The following is a 17,715-nucleotide window of genomic DNA, read 5'->3' on the forward strand; positions in this document are numbered from 1 at the left end:
GAGTATTTTGGTGGAGCAGCTGAAGGGCTGGTCCTCCTTGTGTGCATGTTGCTCTGTCCCACACCCAGAGAAATGCCTCCTCATGTTTTATGGGTGGACTTTGCAGCTTGATTGGAAATAGAAACACAGTAAACAGCAACTGCGTCTCAGAAATATCCCCAGCAACACAAACTGTCACTATTTCAGCTTCTCTCCAAGGCTGCTTCTTAGGGGGCTGATCTGCAGCTATATAAAAGCACGGTAACATAAGCTGCAGCACCAGCCCTGGAAAATCTTGTAGTACAGCTAACAAATATCTGCAAAACCTTGTTTGTATGTATGTGCGCTTACGTTTAAGATGCAAACTTGTATCTGAGTGTGTTCGGCTCCCCGCAGTATATAGCTGCAAAGCTATTTTGAACATCTTGGAAAAGATGGGTTTGTAGTCTGATTTTCTTTTTTTACTGTGTTTTTCTCCCCCTGATGATGTTTATTAACATCCTCCCTGATGTCCAGCTACAAGGGATGGGCGCATAAAAGTTTACATGAAAATACATTTCTCTGTAAGTGCTCTCTCCCTGCGATTCTTTTACAGCTTTAACCAAAACCAGTTTCATCCTGTTTCATCCTTTACCCCTCAGAGCTGATAGAGAGGAGGGATATTTCACTTTCATCTACAATTCACCTTGTCCTTTCCATTTCTCACTTTGGTTTGCTTGTTGATTTGAAGTAGCGGGTGTGACCAGCCATCAAAGAGCCCTGTTGGGAGCCCAGAGCCGGGGAGAGCGCCCTGGTCACCCCAGGGATAGCAGGAGGCACAGCCCTTTTCATTCCAGCTTTTTCCATTTGAGCACACCAAAAGTCTCCTTGCTGACCACGAGTGACTCGAAGCACTGGAACAGGAGCTTGCAGTCAAGGCCAATGATTATCTCTTCTGCTTCACTCCCTGAGCTGGGACCTGTGGCCAGGGTCTCTGGACATGGTTCAGTGCATTCGGGGATGTGCTGGACATGAAGGATTTGCCTGTTTGAGAAAAGAGCTGCCGGTGCCTTGGGCAGCTGGCACCTCTTTGGGCCGCTTGTGTTCTGCTCAGAGAAGAGCACAACGAGGGCAGAGGGGAATATGGAGGGAATCTTAGACTGAGCCAAGGAAGATGGAAGGGCTGAGCACCAGGGCTGACTCTGTGTCCCTGGGGCCAAGAGGCGAGCATGTGGGACAGAAGTGCACCTCCACCTTCTTACTCCCACCCCTTTTCCTTAAGGAATTTATGATTCTCTGTGAGTCTGGAGACACACCTGCCAGCCAGCCGCCTACAAGGCGTTTGTTGGGGACACAACTTTAGTCAGGAGTTTATGTTCTTGTGAAAGTGCAAGCTAATGAGGTGCTGTAATAATTATTTCAAAGCAGTTTTGGAGGAAAACTGTGCTAATTGGCTTAGTTTTACTGCACAGCCATCTCCTGACCTTCCTTATTTTTTCTCCTTTAGCTCTGTCCCCTGCTAGAGCTGGAGTATGTAGGGCAGACCTGCACATCCTTAACTGAGGCAGTGAAAACTTACGGACACTGAGATTCAAGGAACAATAGGTGGATTTGGGGCAAAGTCCTTGTTCTTTGTAGCAGATTCTGCTGGTTGGGTTGAATTTGGTTTGGTTTGGTTTGACAGGGAATATCTTGATCACCATTTCTAAGGACATCTGTCCTGCCTCTAAAAACAAATACCAAACACAGCAGTAAAAACAGGCCTTACCCAGTGTTATTTGTCTGGTACCTTTCCTTGGTGGAGTTTTCCCCTCTGCAATACAAACAGTATCTTTGGATGTCTTAAATTCAGTATGAGATGTTTTCAAAAATCAGTTTGATATCATGTCCTCTAGTAGCCCAACTCTATTAAAAACCAGTTTGAATGTAGCTATGTGTAAATAAAGCTGAAAGAGTCTTTCCTACCTCTTTTACTTAATCCTAGTAATGTCTGTAGGCTGGAGCACCAGCAGGTTTTTGGGTAGTTTGAGAAGAAAAATGTGGGAGTTGTGCTAAGCCACCTGAGAAGGAATTGCAGCCAGTAAAGCCAACAGCCACATTTAACCTCTGGTACGTCACTGTAACACACATTCTAAGAGTGATAACGATTATTTCTGGTACCCTAAGCAGGGAATGTGTACTGTCAGCTGTTGTGGAAACAAATCAAAGACAGTCCTTTTCCTAACCAAAAGGAAATATTTTTTTCTGCGTAATTTCTACTTAAAAGGAAAATTATTTTGAAGAACTGTAATTTTTCTTCTATCATTACATTTTATTTCCCTTCACCCACCTTTCCCAGAATTTTCTGTGTCCAGTAAAATAGCGGCAGCTGCAAAGCTCAGGGTAAGGCCAGGAATAGGTTCCAAGTGCATATTTACAGCTGCCCTTCTCAAAGCATCCTGTTTTCTTCTACACTGAGTCTGTTCTCCATGAATCAGACCTTTTGGAGATACAGGGACCTCTCTTAAGTGTCTGGGTTTGAGGAGGTTTTTGTGTTTGTGAGGATGGATGTGTGTCTGTACACAAATGGCCATGAAAGGTCTCACTTTTGTGATTCTTATTATCATTGTTTTGTCTTTTCTGATTATTTTGTACTACTCCTCTCCAGTGATTTCTTTCTAAAAAGCTTCTCTTGTGAGCCATTAATGTCAATGGGCTCAGCCACTGCTATCGTGTGGTGCAGAGGAGTGGGAACAGGGTATGACTTTGCAGAAACATAGGGTTACCTCCAACCACAGAAATCAGGCTGTAAAAATGATGAATATCTCTCTTCTGTCATCCATAGATCTGACAGTTTTGTATAACTTATGAATTAAACATCTGGGAGGTGTAGATGTATTTTTTTCATTTAACAGTCACCAAAACCGAGGCCGATAAGCCGTTGAATAATTTTCAGTCATCCAGTAACGTTACAGCAAGTTTTGGGAGCAGATCCCTGGATTGTCTTTCTTTACAGAAATAGCAGAATTGTCATTAGAGTTAGTGAGATCAAGGTGGCACCTGGTGCTGTGTCTTAACCATGAGACTTTAACCTTCAGCTCCATGCAGAACAGACAGGACCTTTACTGCAGAGGCCTCATCCTACAGACCCCGACAAAGTAAACAGTGTGACACCTAATTTATCTACCCCAGAAACATGAAGGGCTCAGTCAACCTGATGGGATCTGTGGTTCCAGGGAGTCTAGGTATTTAAAACGTGATGCTCAGCCTGCTAAGCCATCCCCTGCAGCTTTCCTTAGTGCATAAGATATGAAAAAATCTCCTGTCCTGCAAAACAGATATTAAATTGGATACTCTTTCACCCTGCCACGATAAGAAACGCGGCAGAGAGAGGCAGGAAAATGGAATGCTGCTTAGAAAGAAAATATATTTGAATCTAACATAAAAATTGGTGAGATAGGAGGATTTTCAGAGCTAGTAGCAATCCCCTCCCCAATGAGTTGCTGAAAATTCAACTCTCCCTGTAGTTTTTGCTCTGGATTGTGAATAAAAATGGTTGTGATTGATGAAGCGTTTGGTGTCTCACTGTAAGTTGGTCAAGAGGGACTTCTAAATCACCCAAATGAAATATTGCATTATCATGAACGGTAACATGTAACTGTTAAGTATGCCGTTGCTTATCATAAGCTCAGGCTCCTCTGGAGCTCTACCCGGCGAGAAATCTTTGTGAGCATTGGAGCAGAGAGTCTCCACACAGCCTGGCAGTGTACAGGCCCTTCCCTTCCCTTCCCTTCCCTTCCCTTCCCTTCCCTTCCCTTCCCTTCCCTTCCCTTCCCTTCCCTTCCCTTCCCTTCCCTTCCCTTCCCTTCCCTTCCCTTCCCTTCCCTTCCCTTCCCAACAGGGCAGTTGATTTTTGGGGTTTGAAAGGAGAAAAAGGCAACATGTCTTTGGGAAGCCTTGGCAATGAATTACTCCCTCCTGCATGGGGCTCATTACATAGTTGTGTTGCCTTTTTTTTTTTTTCATAAAGCTTTTTTTACCAGCGCTGGGCATGGGATGATAGATGAGAAAAACAAAGTTGATGTTTCATGGGTAACCAGCAAAATAGCATTAAGGAAAAAAATAATTTCTACTTTTTTACTCACACAAAGAAGTGGCTTATGTTTTTTCTATTAAAAAGAAAAGCACTTCCAGAGCAGAGACCCGCACTTCCCATTGAAAATCATACCGTGAATACACTTCCCTGTATTCACAGTATGATTAAAAGCCAATCCAGTTGGGCTGAAGTTTTCTGTGTCCAGAACTTTCCACGAAGGCCTTGGCAGCTCTTTCTCAGAAAAGGATTAGTGAAATAGATGTTGCTTGGCTGAGTGAGAACACAAAACACCAGTTAGCCAAGCAGCCTTAGGATTTTCCATGTTTAAGGCTAAAATGTGGAAATGGGGAGGGAGGTCACACTGAAGTCCAGGATTTCGCTTTGGATATACTTGCACATCCTGATCTCAGATTGGCCAAGCTACAGGTCTCCAAAGGTGCTCCAAACTGAACTAGACTCTGTAGTTCCCTGTAATGGCCAAAAAATGTAAGCAACCCTTGGTATGAGATAAGTGACGTGCTCAGGCAGTCATGGTTCATTTCTCTGGCTTTCTTGTCCCTGTCTGCTCATTTTCCTGCTTCCGAGCTGGCCGTGTCTCCTCTCTATTCAAATCAGGTGGCTTCCTGTAGCCCTGCCTGTCCCTCTGCTGGGGGGCACAGAGGAAGAGGACGAGGCAGTAGGTGGGGAATGGTGCCATCCACCTGCCTCCCACAAAGTCTTGTACCTGCCTGTTCTCATGTCTGTGCCCCAGCACGTGGGAGCTTGGTGACTTCTCACAGAAGTGGTGATTGGGGTTGCTCGCTGTGGTAGATCAGTGATGTTCCTTGTTTTCAGGAGTACCCCCAGGAGTTTTGGATTCTTTCTTTTTTTGCCAGAATTTGGACTGTGGCAGAATGCTCAGCAAGGGCAGACTTCAGTACAAAATGGCTAAAGTTTGACAAATTCACTGAAAACAAGGTAATTGGATGGGACGTGGGATGTTGGGTGATGTTAGTGGCGACACCTGTGCAAGTATCATACCATAAAAAATACTTATAGTGTAATCAATGTAAAGTTAGAGGAAAGCATTCAGTGTGTGTTAGTCTTGGATCCTGTTGGGGTAAAGTAATACTGCAAAGGGGTTGGAGGAAGAGGAGGCAGATGAAGCTGGGCCTGCACTGGTCCCTCCATCAATAGTAACCTTAACTCATGAACCTAAATTGAAACAATTGTTAAACTTTTATCTGAATAGGAAAGCTTCACGTCTTCTTAACAGAACAGATTCTGTGGCTACTAATTTATTACTGCAATTTAAGAAACAGACGTCTGTCTGACATGTGCCATGTAGTTCAGTAGGTCACCAGTGACATCATCCTTAAAATCATTATCTTTGCAAACCGTGCATTTTGCATAAAAGCTTTTATTTATAGTCAGTCATTAAAATTGGACCTGATATTTACTTTTCTTCTGATTAGGTTAAAGAGTGAATATGAGCAAAAAGTACCCTCCTGTTAGCACCAAGCAGTTTGCAAAGTGTGCTATTCACATCAGCCTTTCTAAAGGAATTATGTTGAACTATTATGGGCTTAGATGGTGTGTGTTGGTTAATGCATTTGGTCTTTTCACTGCTAAGACTGAATTCATGTCACAAGGGGTATATTTTATTTGGTTTTGTCCTTACAGGTTCTTGTCCTCACTGCAGAGCAGCTGGAGCCTGCGGTTTGCAGTGAAGTGTTAGACTTGTAGAGAAATGCTGTTTTAAAGGATGAGGAGACTGCTGGGGGGCTTGGTGGGTCTCTTCCTTTGCTGTGAGGTTACAGTAGCAGGAGGTCCAAGGCAGTCCAGGTTCCTGTCTATGTGTGAGTGCTTTGTAGGGCCAAACTCTGAATCATCCCATTGCCAGCCCCTGATGTGATGGGTGTTTGACCCAAGGCAGGGGAATGGACTCCTTGGGTGCATCTCTCTAGAGCATGAGACGTTGTAAGGCACAAATGAGGTCCCCAAAGGATGCCCTGAGTTGCACTGTAGGATGTCACCACCCAACAGCCTGTGATCTACTGGCCGTGGCTTACAGGGCAACACAGCCCTAAAGGGCCAGACACAAAACCCCCTTAAAGGATCACGTTCTTGGGGTGTCCATGAACTCCTCTCCCATATTTCCTCATCCTCCTTCTGTCTTGCCTTATCCTTGATATGAAAGGTCATGTTGAATCTTATACTCTGTGAGTGCTTAAAAATAGTGAACATGAGTGCTGGTAACTTTTCCATCCCAGTTTTCCCCATGGAAGCTCCAAGGTGGCATGGGGTTGCCCCCAGCCCAGCAGGATGGGCGGTGCAGGATCAGAACCTGCTCCAAGGGAGCCCAGGGGCTTCTTGCTGGGCTGGAGAATGCATGAGGTGAGAGAAGAACCTTTCAAAATTAAGAGGCAGTTAATAACTGTAATGAAAATTATTTTTGACCAAAAATTATGTATTACCAGTTGGCTGAACTGCACAGCATACTTTCATAGTATTAGATAGGGCTGGGTTGTTTTTTTTCCCCCAGATCTTACTGCTAAGATCACTGGCCCATTTCAATTTTTATTGAAACAAATAAACCCAATAAAAACACTTATGCTGAGAGCTGAAGCTCCACAAGAGAAAAAAATAAAAATTACTCTGTATTGAATTTATTGATTTATTTATTTACTCCAACTGGAAAATTGAGTATTGTGTTAATGTATTTTATAAGAATCACGGTGCTCGATGAAATGGCTAATTTATTTTAGCGTATACATAAATAGCTAGCAATTTTCAGTGAGACAGGCTAATGAAAATGATGCCATGAAATTGTCTATACTATGAGGAGTGATGGAGTCAAGTTATTATTGGTTGAGTGCTGCGACGTAGTGAACTGGCCATCATGTCTTTGAACTTTTGAACTGCTACTTGGTCGTGTGATTTATTGATTTTGGTATCAGCGCGTTAACTTTTTATTTTTGTTGGGGGGATTGCACACGCAGCACGGATGAGTAACGCACTGCATAGTTTCATAGATGTTTAGGTTAAACAAGATGGTTGAAAAATTTAAAGCGTGCTAACGGAGCAGGGTTACGCCATGTGGAAAGGCAGAGAGATGCTTGTAGGTACCATTAGATGTCAACACTGATGTTCTGATTGCTGCGGATTAGCCGAATACAAGCGAACTTGGCAGGGTAAGTGTGCATCCTATTTGTCAGAGAAACGTTGCCTTTGTTCTAAATTAAGTGCGTGATCTCATAGCAACTTTGTTTGCCTATCTACCTTCAACCTCTCCTCGTGCTGTGTGTTATCACGGCGGTGCCTGGTACGGGCAGAGCATCTGCGCTCTCCTGTCAGCCCTGCCCAGAGGCGCGCTCCACGCTGCTGGCTGTTGCTCGATGGAGGATGCTGGTGATGTGAACAGCTCAACGGCTCCTGTTGGACTGTTGTACCACAGAGCTGCCCCATCCGCAGTCACCCAGACGTGTAAACTTGTTTCATCTTCTAGCTGTGATCCCCTCCAAGGCTGGCTGCAGTGCTGAGCCTCGGCAGGCAGCGCTCGCCAGTGGCTGCCTCATCCCTTAGTGCGAGGAGATGCTACACTTGTTGTTCTTGGTGATTCGCTTAGGATGTGGAATTCAGGCATTGAAATAATATTGTTTGACTTTTAGTGTTTTCTTGCTGCAGAACTTTTCTCTCAACTGCTGGTAGGGGACCCTTTGCATGGCGGCTGCTCTGAGCTCTGTTTCTGATTAAACTGACTAACTTGACACCTGCATTTTACAATTTGCTTAAAGTGCTTTATCCTGTAAAAACAGCAATTTCAAAGCTTTAAAGCCAGCAGACTTGCAAGGCTTTGCACAACTTAGCTCATCCCACCAGTTCGCTGTGATTGTGCAAAACATGACTGGACTTTTCTACTCTGCTTGACCCCTGCTTTCAAAATTGCGATTTTAGTGTCTGTCCTTCCCGTCCCCACTAACCCCCTTTTCCTGCTGTGGGTCTCGGCAGTGCATGCAAGCGTTATTGTATTTCTTTCCTCAGTTATGAAACTGACATGTCTTTATTTGGATATTAAAAGTGCTCCCCCCCTTTCCCTACTGCGACCCAAAGCATTTCCAGCAGCCTCACGGTGAGCAATTGGGAAGGTGGTACCACTTGCCTCTCCCCTTCACCTCCCTTTGCCTCTCCATTCTTTTAATTTTTTTTAATATATATTTTTTTAATTTTTAAGAGATGGGCTGTTTAAGCCAGAAAACAAAACTGGTGAGAAAAGGCTAAAAACAGGACTGACACCAGCACCATTAGAGGGGGGGAAGAAAAAAAAAAATTCCATTTCATTGCAACTCTGTTATTGTTTACTTTGCCATACACATCCTAATATGGTTACCTCCCTGTCAAAGCGGCCGAGCCGGGCTGAGGGGCCCCCTCGGGGAGACGCTTCCAACTGCTGCTCAGACAATAAGAAACAAACGGCGCAACTCCACAAAAGGGCTGCCCGGAAAATAAGTGTCAAATAAATCCTGCCGAACTCTTCCTTTCCCGGCACCCGGCCCCCGCCGCGTGTAACCTGCGCGGTGCCCGGCGGGGCTGGGGGGCGGCTCCCGCGGATCCCCCCGCGGCCGGGGCCGGACGGGGCGCGGCGGGCGCGCTCCGCGGCCGCGCAGCGCTGCCAGGTGGTGCCGCCGGCCGAGCCCCCCGGGCCGCCCCGAGCCGCGGCCGCGGCTCCCGCCGCGGAGCCGCTTCTTATCTGCAGCGCCAGAACAAAGGTAGGTTGTTCAACTCCGCGCTCCGGGGGAGGGACAAGTTATTTTTGGAGGGTTGTCTTCCCAGTGCATGACTGGTTGACCTAAAAGGAGAAGGGAGAGGGGAAAAAAAAAAACAGGCGGAAAAAAAAAAAAAAAAAAAAAAGAAGCCCGGCACCGCCACCCCACCGGCACAGCGCGGGGCGGGCAGGGGAGCAGCGCGGCGCGGCGTAGTTTTATTTTTATGCAACTTAAAGAAGCCGGATTCCCCCCCACCTCCCTTCCCTCCCCCTGTAAAATGCCCAGCTATTTCTAGAAAATTTGCGTTGCTGAAATACTTTAATCTGTGTGCTCTATTTTATTCTTTTAAATATTGTTTTTTTTCTCCCTTTTTTTTTTTTTTTGCGTTTGTGATTTTATGAGCACATATTCCTCTTAGCGGCTATGAATTTCTATGAATTCTAAATAAGCTTTTCTAGGGATGAAACGTGCGGGGTATTTTTACACGAGGATTTCAACTTTTCGGTTGACATAATCTGAAGGTACCACAGCCTTTTCTGCGACTGTTCAAGTGCTTCCCTGCCCTGCAAGGAGTTATCACATTGCTTAAACCAGCCCTTTATGCCATCATTTTTCTTTTTTTTTATTCTTTTTTAAGCCTGTATGTCGCTCAGCTTCATTGGATGCTTTTCTTCTCCTCCAAACTGAAATGCTCTCAGGTTTTGCTGTGTTTCTCGGTTTGTTTTGAACACGTAGGAAAATATTAATACAGAGCAGTGAAAAAGAAACAGTGATGCGTCTTCCGTTCAGGGGAGTCGGCAAACCTGTCCACTTCTATGCCGGGAAGTACAGAGAGCAAATCCATAATTCAGTGCAGGAGCAGATGAATCCACGGCGATGCATAGGATGGGTATTATGTAACTTAATAAGAAATGTGGTTTTGATCGTAGGAGCGGACGCTGCGCTTGTAGGTATAAATATCAAATCTAGGTAAGTCTGTGGAAGAGCACTTTTCTTCCAGCCTGCATTAAGCAGCGTTGTCTTCAATCCCTAATTCTTATGGGATTTTGGGGGGGAAGCAGCTTCTTCCTAGATTGAGTATCATTCAAAAAATCTTTTAAATACCTGTTGTGTACTTGGTTGCTTAATTGGCTCTCCTTCTTCCTGTCTCTACTGCCTGCTTTCCCCAGTTATTATGGGAGCTCTAGATTTATTTTTTTTTAGGAAGTCTCAGTTCCAGAGCAAACCTGGATAGCAAAGCTGTTATTTTTTTTTCCTTTCCTCCCCCGCTAAAATATTATTTCTTACATATTACTGGAGAATTCTTTTCTCTTCCTTTTTATTTATTTTTCTCTTAAGCTGTGCAGCCTGACCTGTGCTAATCAGAAACTCTTTTTAAAATATGATACCAGGTCAGATTTGTACCCACAAACTTTTATCCTATAAAACTGGGATTGATTTTTCTTTAAAAAAAAGACATTGCAACTCACTAATGGTAAACACAAATAAATGTGTTTTGTAAAACGAAAGGGTGTCTTTCTAAACACATTTCTAGTTTTTGCTTTTTGGGCCTTGTAGGGGATGATAGGAATTAGTAGCCTTTAATTAGACGTGGAGATATTCACATTTTACAGGGATTTATGTTAGAACATGGAATGGCGGGTGGCTTGTTTCCTCATTATGAATACTCCCTGCACATAATGAGGTTCATCATTAGTTGATGGAGTGAATTTGCCCTAGCTCTACCTTGAAAGGCACATAATTTACATACTACTTCAGAGCTTAGGCTTTAATGGATTCCTCGATGAATAAAATGAAAAGCTACTTTCTTTAAATTTTTGAACAGTGTTTTGATAATACGGATTTAATAAGACATTCAATTTCCTTGTTAAGTATATTTGAAAGTGCATTCCCAATTTTAGCACAAAATATACTTCCCTGTGTTCCTTCCTGTAATATTAGGTAATACATAAGCAAATATATACCACTGTAAACATTTTTGGGGATGTAGAGGGATTATTTTATGCCGTGTGTGAGGTGACACCGGGCTCCTTTGGCCTGGTCTCCGAGCATAGTAGAGCTCACCTGCACTGTTAAAATATCACAGAGCAGACTGCTCCCCTGTTAAAGCTCGTTCTGCCTGAGGAGTGTTTTAACTGTGTGTTTGCTGTGTACATTTGCAGTGATGGATCTTTGGAAATGTGTTGCTGGCTGCCAGGCTGACAGTGACAAACCCTCCGGTCCCACCTCCCTATTTATTTTAATGAGACGAGAACAGCAAAAAACTTCTCTGGTGCAGTTCCACCTCTGGAACTGCTGCGTAGATGTGATTAGATTAGAGTAAATTGAATTGTAGGCTGCCTGATGTGTTATCATGTCATCAGCTTACTCCAGCCCTGGTCTACAGGGTAGAGTTAGCGAGACGTCCTCATCGTCTTCTTCCTCCTCCTCCCTGGTGTGTCGGTGGGGGCTCTGCATGTCCTGTGCGTGGGGCAGGCTGGGCATGGCCTGCCCCTCTCCCCATTGACACCTGCTATGTGGTGGTGGAGTTGAGAGGCGAAAAATACGAAGCGAAGGCTTGTTTTGATAGAATGTTTTATTACCTGAAAACGATGAGCATATATTAACATTAATAGAATAGTCTGTGTCATTCTTTTTTAGGCAATTTAGCTCCGCCACAGACCTGTCTGCTTCAAAATCTTTCTCTGTTCTAAAACATATATTTGTTTAGGGAGTTTTCATTGAAGTGTACATGACAATTACAGCTGTTCATTAACAAAATTGGGTATTTGTTTTAAACTTTAACCAATCACTTTGATATGCTAATTATGGTGTAATTTAATTTGAGCCCTGTAATGATGATGCCGTTATTATGGACATAAATGATGCAGTTAAGCTGAGAGTAATCTCATTTGCATACTGTACATGCCAGTAAATTAAGCCCTTTCTTCGACTGCTTCAGCTTTAATTTTCCACTTCTTTTCACACAGCGCCTTTTCAGCCAGTCTCTTATAAGCCCACTTTGTAATAGTGCTGATGACTGTTTGATGTGGAGAGTTGCTGCACCACAATAATGCAAGACACAAGATGTAACATTTAAAGGATTCATTATCTTACTGAGTGTTGCTTTAAGAAGCTGGGATTAACAAGGGTGGAAGTGTCCTCTCCGTGGAGCCATGCGGGTCCTCCCAGAAACAAATGCAATCTTTATTTTTTTTCCCTTTTCTCTTGGTGTACCCTAACAGTGAAAGGGTTTCAGTAAGGCCCCATGGTATTTCTCAGGAATGAACTAAGACACTATCAGAGCTCTATAGTACAACATTTGACCTTCTCTGTAGGGTATTCTGTGATGCTCCACTGTTGCAGAAAAGTTATTGGATACAATTTGCAATATAATAGAGATGTGAGATACCGGATTATTTCTCATATTGGGTATGTGGGCTCCAGATCTACCTGTGTGACGTACAGCAGTGCAGAATTGAAATCTACATTAGTTTTTTTCTTTCTGTTTATTTGTCAGTTTCTCCTTTCATGGCCCTTAGATCAGTTGACCTTAATATCAGGTTAATTGCAGATTCAAATTAAAAAAAAAATGTTGCACCTGCTGATATTAGTGAAAACTTGGGTTTTGGAAGAATAAAAATCACCAGCACCAAACAAAAATGAAGTGCGTAAGTGCTGACTTCAATAGTTAATCTTTTCCAATTTACCATGTTGTCATTGAGCTGAAGTATTCTCATAACATTGTGGTGTACAAAGAAATCATGTGAAATAAACAGGGCTCTTTTTATAGCTTCTTACTATTATGGTTAGATATTTTCATAGTTTAATACCTCTGGAAGTAAAGCCCGTCTCAAGTTTTTTGCAGCAGTTGGCCTCTCAGAAAGCCATTGTTGTGTGGGTAACCAAGTTAACTGAAGATCATTATTAAAACCTCGCAATCCTTTCCTTACACAGGGTCTCATGACCAAAAATAGCTCGTGCAGTTGCCCACAAACATGCAAGTTAATAACTTCCTGGGTGAACAGTGTAAAAGCTGCTGATTTCCAAGGCATGCATGTCACCCTGGCCTCCACCCTTTCAGGGTACACAGCAAACAGATGGGAGGGTCCATGCTCACTGCCTGGCCAGCACTTAATGAGATTTCAGTTTTTATGGCTGTCACCTACTCTTGGTTTCAGTTCTGCGTTTCTCACATGCCATCCTGTTTTCCAGCAGCCCTTCCATGGCAGCCAGGCCATGCATGAGCGCAGGCCAGGGGTGTGCTGTGGTGAAGTGCTGCCTGATGGCGATCTGACTTGCCTGTTGAACCCCCTGTTTCTGGTTCAAAACCCCAAGAATCATTCCCAACAAGCCCACTGCTCCAGCCACCAATTGCCCTGACAATGCAGCTTTTCAGTTCTCCTTGTACACATCCACACATGGCTGGTGTGAAGAAAACCACTGAAGATGTGTGTGAACATGGAGCATGGTGGAGCACCTTGGCTTTCACAGAGCCTTTACTTTTCACCCATAACACCAAAGCCAAGAAGGTGACATCTGCCAGCTACATCTGCAGGGTGGACTACATCAGTGTGCAGTGCCAAATCTTGGGGTCTGCTTCTGAAGCAAAATGTGTCCTGAAAAGGAAAGGCCTCCCCCAGTGCCTTTTCTGAGGCTGTTGTTGTAGACATGGGTTCATACACGAGCACAGCCAGGAGACAATGCCCAGCAGCTGTTCTCTTTGTGCTCACAGCCCAGAGCTACTCAGGTTGCTGACAAAACTGGGTACAAGCTGACTCCACCCAGGGCGCAGGTAGAGAAAGGGTTCCTCACAGCACAGGGTAATGCAGACTCTCCCCAGAAACTCCATAATGTCAGAAATTCTCCAGAATAATGCTGGAAAAATTTGGTCCCTAAAGCTCATGGAAGAGAGTTAGTGATTTTGTCTATTTTAGTGGTACCCCTATGGCTCAACCCTTTGTTTTCCCTCTGAAGTTAATGTATGTGTTGCTTTAGGATGTCATTGGCTGCAAAGGATGTGTCATGTCTTCAGGTTCTGCAGGAATCAGTATGCTGAGCATCTCTCTCTCGTGTCACGGAGGGATTTCTGTCCCAGGCAGACAATGCCAGTAGGATGGACTGAGAGTTGGGCTAAGAGACTCTCTTCTGGTGCTTGTTAGTGTTTTATGGATGCAGCAGTGCTGCAGTGTGCTGTGGAAAACTTCAGCGTTAATCTTCTTGGGAGATAAAAATATTTCTTCCAAAATAATTTCAATACCTTTCCCTTAAAGAAATCATGTGTAAGAGCTGTCTTCTTCACAAAGGAGGTTTCAGGCATAGTTTTTCCTACGCTCTTCGTCCTAATGAAACACATATCCTTCCTCCCCTCACAGGACCTTTTGAGTTTATTCTGGATAAAGAAATTCATTTATGAAGATTTTACCTTTATCATCCTCCCTCTTTAATCTGATCCTGGATTGCAATTTTCAGTAAGTTTCTCCTGCCACACTTTCCAACATATGAACCTTTTCAACCCAATCAGGTGGGAAATTAAAAGCTATACCAGTTCTGATGATGTACTGTGCAGCCCTGTTTGAGCATTTCTGTGTAATTCAGGATTGCTGGGTTTAAAGAAGTTTTTCACCCTGGGTAATGGTAGCTCTCTGCAGAAAGTTATTTCGAGGAGTTTTGAGCTTTGTGGGAGATGGATTTCTCTTTTTCCAGCTTTGTTTACAAACTGCTTTGTTCTTACCCTTTTCCAGCAAAACAAGCGTTTCTTTATAGAAATATTTGTGGTTGAGAGCAAAGCCACTGAACCTGTCTCTAAAACTATAACTACAACAGATTAAAGAGTAATTTATCATATGTTAATTTCCTTACCCCATCAAAGTCATGGGCGTCAAGACATAAAAACAGAAATAGACCTCTGATCTCTATCTCTGTAGTGTTTTTCAGCATCGACTCTTATATTAGTATCTGGAGAAAAAGCTCTAGGAATTTGTGATTGTGTTTACCAGTAGCTAAGGAGAACCGTTGTCTATCACTGAAATTACCCCAAGTGCCAGAGCTGCTGCCTTTTCCATGTTTGACTGAACCAAGTTGACTTCCAAGTTTCAAAGTGTGAAGATTTCCTGTTCCCACACTTGTCAGTTTGTTCTTATTTGTAAACACATCTTATCATGGCTGTAGATGGTTGCATAGGTATCTGTGATGAGAAGCTTGGGAAGCACCTACAGATGCTTTGCTTTTCCAGCATATGAGGGAGCCTCCTAGAGCTGTTCCCAACAGCAGGCAGCTGGCTCACCTGGAGAGCATCCTGAAAAGAGGGATGTTTTGGAAGTCCAGGTGAATCTACCTGTTGCTGCTGGTCCTGAGTGTACACAAAAGTCTAGTAGTGAAAGTCAGGTAGCTGTTGGGGTTTCTTTAATCTGTGAGCCTTTAGTTCTTCTGGCTGTATGCACACTCCTCCAGCAGCATTTTTTTCCTGTGGCTGGAGGATGTGAATGTCTCTCTAAGCTGGCTGAATGGACAGAGCAATGTGATGGAAACACATAGAACAAACATGCTTCAAGCAGGACAGTGAAGGTTCTCAAGCAGAGCTGTTAGAGATAAGGCACACAGTTCAACCCCTTCCTTTGCTCCTGTTATCCCTGTACCAACTGGGAGCTATAGGGAACAGCAGTGTAGGTAGGAACACCCTGGTGTGTCACCAGCTCTTCCCTGTGACATGTGCCTGCTTCTGGCTGTCTTGAATTAGACTTCACATTGGCTTTTCCTCCAAATGAAACACTTAATCTAAGGATAGTCTTTGAAAAGACCGTGTTCTTTTTTCCAGATAACTGCTAATTCTTGAGCTGGGCTATTTAGGTAGTTTCCCATGACCATCACTTTGAGGAAGATGAATGAAAAAATTCTGCTTTCAGGTGCGTGGCCTAAATCAAAAGCAGCTCTGTTTGAGTTCTCTGAAGTCTGTTAGGGTTTTACCACTATTAAGAGCCATATAGCCCCAGGCAATGGTCCTCTGTTTTACAGGCGGGGGGAACAGTGTATTCTGGCCTTGTGCTTCCCTGCTGCAGGGTAACAGTGTGCAAGGGGCAGCCATGAGCAAGGAGAGATCCAGCAGCTTGGTGACATGGCCAGAGCTGTTGGAGATGGGGCAGCCACTCTGGTCCTGTGTGAGAGAGCCTGACCTGGAGGCAGTCTGCCAGCTGGGGAGACTCACCTGTCTCTGCAAGCTTTGGGACAGACAACAGAGCTGTGCATGAAGAGTTTCCTGGGCTTCACACTGGGGTAAGGCTTGCAGTGTGTGTTCAGCAAAGCTTTGAGACCCGCAGTGCAGCCTTTCCAGCTGTGGGATATTTCACGTGTTTGTTGGTATCTCCTTTGGCAAAGGAGATTGAATCAGGGTGGGTCTGCTACAGGCTTGATGAGGGAAGGCAGTACTAAGGAATGAGCAGCTCCCAGTGAATGGGGAGCTTTATATTGCTTTTACAGTGAAACAAATATAAAAAGGAAGAATGAAATGATAATAACCTAAATTGGTGCCAAATGTATGGGATTCCATGTGTGTGCAGTAAAGGGAAACCCAGCTCCTGTAGTTTTCCCTTGGAAAATAATTTGTTCTGTATTTAGAACCTATGTGCAGGATGACCGTATAAATGTGGTTAAATGGCATAGGATTCTGATCAAAGGGGCAATTACAAGTAATAAAATAGAAAATATAATTATTGCTACCATTTCAGATCTTATAGCCAGGGAGAATCCTAGCTCCTAGATGGAGAAAAAACCATAAAATGAAGAGAAGAAAAGAAGAGAACCTCTAAATTTCAGTTTGTTGGGCTCTATAAGAAGTGGGCTGAAAAGTAAAGATAGATTTCCTAGAATCTCAGAATTCCCAAATAATTATCAGGGGAGAGTTGTGAGCAACTTAACTGTTGGCTGAGTTGAATTAGAGCAGAAACTGAATTACCAGCTTCCACACAGGAAAATGTACCGAAGTTGGAGCTGTGGCTGGGTTATTTTCACCAAATGTCCAGCACATATGCTACGCTTGCTTTTATTGTTCACCGTTATGGTGTCATGTCTCGCTAGATTGTGCTTTGCTACACACCTCCACCCCCTAACAAACTGGCCCTATATGTGCATGTAGGCAGAATATAGGGAATTAAGCTGTGTGACAGTGAACTTCTGGGGGTTTTTATATGCTTGACAAATGTTTCTTAAACATGGTATAAATACATTGTACAGTAGAATTCAAGTGTTTGAGGGGCACGTTTTACTCCTAAAAGAAATGTGTGTATTTTGGCTTTGTATTTCTCTATTTTCCTGTCCTCTAAAAGAAATATTTAGTATTTTAAAGGCACCTATGTTTAGATAATACAGGTTTGGACAGTATTTCTCCTCTGTATGTTGTAGAGTTCCTACCGACACGCCTGGACAAACCTCACCACCTAAAACCCTCAGGCCAGGTTTTGGCATTTGGTGTCCTCAGAGGGGAGGGATTGTAGCTGCTAATCCTGTAATAGTCAGATTCTTCAAGGCAGCATCTTATGTCCTCCCACGGGTTAGATTCTCTGTTTTACCTGACAGGCTGAATATTTCTCTTCAAAGGGAATGTAAACTCTTCTGCAGGCTGGGCTCACCCTCGCTTCCCCTCGCCAGGTCTTGCCCGGGCACTTCTTCTGTTCCTCGGACTTTTTGCCATAGCTGTTTTCTTCCTTCCTGGTTCCTTGGAGAAAATACAGTGTTTGTAAGGGCCTGTCCCTCCTGAGCCCATTCCCAGGGGTCTGCCTGCCTCGCTAAAGAGGCCTCTCCAGAGGAAAGGCAAGGGCAGCTGGACTGATCCCATCACTCTTCAGGACCGCGAGGTCACGCATTTGGTCCCCTTGCAGAAATGCCAAAGCCTATTTAGAGTCAGACATGTAAATACTCTGCTCAAAAATAATAATTAAAAAAACAATCTTGTGGCTGAGTTCT

At 43.9% G+C, this 17,715-nt stretch overlaps 1 protein-coding gene across 11 annotated transcripts in view; it reads left to right on the forward strand.

The window, feature by feature from the left end:
• Positions 1-17,715, forward strand: part of FOXP1 (forkhead box P1) — a 371,464-nt gene that overhangs the window by 171,731 nt on the left and 182,018 nt on the right. Inside the window, exon 1 of one of the 11 annotated variants that reach the window (XM_064723625.1) lies at positions 8,703-8,781. The exons of the other annotated variants lie outside the window; for them this stretch is intronic. The gene's annotated coding sequence lies outside the window, so the exon portion shown is untranslated. Of the gene's footprint in view, positions 1-8,702; positions 8,782-17,715 lie in introns of those variants that run through there. 11 annotated transcript variants of the gene reach the window in all.

Source organism: Zonotrichia leucophrys, chromosome 12 (assembly GCF_028769735.1).
Source record: "Zonotrichia leucophrys gambelii isolate GWCS_2022_RI chromosome 12, RI_Zleu_2.0, whole genome shotgun sequence".
Taxonomy (NCBI): Eukaryota; Metazoa; Chordata; class Aves; order Passeriformes; family Passerellidae; genus Zonotrichia; species Zonotrichia leucophrys.